Raw genomic sequence first — 2,432 nt, 5'->3', positions numbered from 1 at the left:
ATATATATTTATGCTCCAGACACCGACATTGCTCGTCCTAATATTTCTGTATTTCTTAATTCCATTATTTTACTATTTTAGATTTGTGTGTATTGTTAGATATTACTGCACTGTTGGAGCTAGGAACACAAGCATTTTTCTACACCAGCAATAACATCTGCTAAATATGTGTATGTGAGCAATACATTTTGATTTGCTACAATTACTCTATTCTTGGAATATTTGTAAATCATTTTCACAGAAGAGCGTGATAGATAAAACAAATGAGGGGCCATTTAACCTTGCAACAGTTCTGCCAGATTTTAACTTTATTTTTGTTAACTTCTGATATCAATCAGGAAGTCTCCTGTTGTGTGAGATCATGTAACTAACCTCTCACATCAATGCTTTTATGTGTATTTCACTTTCTAAAAACTGCCCACTCGAATCTGATTAAGTCCGTATGTGACAGGGTTAAAGACAGGTGGTATAACAAGGAATTGTACAGCCATTGCACTACGCTTATTGAGATGACTTATTACTAATCCATCCTTGCAAAGTGTCACAAAGGGTCACTGTGATGAAAATAACTATTGTCAATAAATGTGGCACACATGTCTGTGTGAACTTAATCCTTCCCTTAGCTGACTTTACACAGTCCTTACAATCTGACAATGAAAATACAATGAAAAGTATCTGTAAACGCGAACCACTATTATACAAAAGCTCAAAATCTGGTTGATGGTAATGGGTAAACATGCATGTTTCAGTATAGGCGAATGTCACAGAATATCTTATCAATGCAGAGATCCACACAAGAAAGTCTGACTGTTAAACTAAGTGCTATGAGTCCTATAAATAAAGGATAACACCAAGACAATAAGAGTAACTTTCTAACAGTTAAAGATGTCACAATGTTATGATATAGTAGTGGTCTGCATATTGCCACATACCTGTCGTAAGACATCACTGTTAGAGTAGACATTTCACACAGGACAGATGTGTATATTACACAGGCTTGAATCAAACATCCACCATAAGATATCACCTGAACATCTGACTGAAGGTCAGTAAGAACTTGGGGTAGAAACCAGCAGTTCCATACAATCCATTGACACAGACTACACAGAAAGATATACATGGGCTCATGGAGACCTTTCTGCTGAATGATTGTTATGATCAAGAGTCAGATTCACAGTGATGATGAGAAGGTATGTGATAAGAGGCAATATAAAATAAACCGATTTGTTGTTAAATGTCTCTTATAAATAAATAGATTAATTAACTTGACTTGGGTTGAGTTCTCCATAGCTTTTGTTGATTTGCTTTCTCTGGTCAATGCAGCAATTCTTAGTCCTTAAATGGCTTGAGTGTGTATGGAGGTGAATGAATGTGTGAACTATTTGATTATGTGTCCACAATAGTTTTAACAAAACAAATTCATATCCTCCATCAAACTCTTATTTTTAAAAATAAAATAAAAGATCCCGATAATATATATTATCAGATTTCTGAGGTGTGAAAGATATAAAGAAACGTGTGCCTATGAAATGTGTTCTTGCTTGACACAGGGATACTGCTCCAATAACTTGTATATTAATACCACCAGAAGACAGTCAAAATACATGATTTGAAATTGAATATTAATATAGAATATGTATACGCTGGAGAACAATCTACGTCTAGTAAATCAATTCAATGGGAATTCAGAATGTGATATTTCTGTTCACTACTTATTGTATCTTGTTAATGCCATTTATAATCACTCCAAATGTGTAGCCTACATTCAACCTTACTTTCTAGTTTCATGCATATTTGTGTTATTGCACCAATTAAACAATGAATTGCCTTCCAAAGTGGTTGTGAACACACATTTATTTTGAGAGATACACTGTGGATGCCTGTTTATAAGCACATATATACATTATCACAACTCAAGAACCTAAAAAAAGCTATATATTTACTGTGTTGTAACCACAACCATTAATGACATCATTTATTTTTGTTAACAGTATTATGAATAAAGCACCCAGTGGGAAACTATAGATCGAAGGAGTAGCTTTGCATATTGCTGTTCTTCTTTAAAAGTTCTTAACTGTATAAGGAGTCACATATTTGTGCTATCCATTGGACCCCATTTCCTAAATAGTGCACTACTTTGGTTCTGGTCAAAAGCAGTGCACCATAAAGGGAATAGGGTGCCATTTGGGATGCAGTCAAGCATTTTCATGCTCAGGAGGTGTACTACAATTACTCTATTCTTGGAATATTTGTAAATCACTTTCCCAGAAGAGGGCGATAGACATCAACAAATTAGGGGCCATTTAACCTTGCAGGAGTTTTGGAAGATTTTACCTTCATTTTGTTGACTTCTGATATTAGTAAGTCTCCCTATTGTTTAAGATGTAACTAACGTCTCATAACAAAGATTTTATGTGTATTACACTTTCTTA

The 2,432-nt window shown here is 34.5% G+C and overlaps 1 pseudogene; it reads right to left on the bottom strand.

Annotated features, from left to right (window-relative positions):
- Positions 1-407: 407 nt before the first annotated feature.
- LOC135566275 (olfactory receptor 6N1-like) lies at positions 408-1,153 on the bottom strand (annotated as a pseudogene).
- Positions 1,154-2,432: the final 1,279 nt, after the last annotated feature.

Source organism: Oncorhynchus nerka, unplaced genomic scaffold (genome assembly GCF_034236695.1).
Source record: "Oncorhynchus nerka isolate Pitt River unplaced genomic scaffold, Oner_Uvic_2.0 unplaced_scaffold_6221, whole genome shotgun sequence".
NCBI lineage: Eukaryota > Metazoa > Chordata > Actinopteri > Salmoniformes > Salmonidae > Oncorhynchus > Oncorhynchus nerka.
The sequence above is the reverse complement of the archived record's forward strand: the minus strand, read 5'-3'. Positions and strand labels throughout refer to the sequence as shown.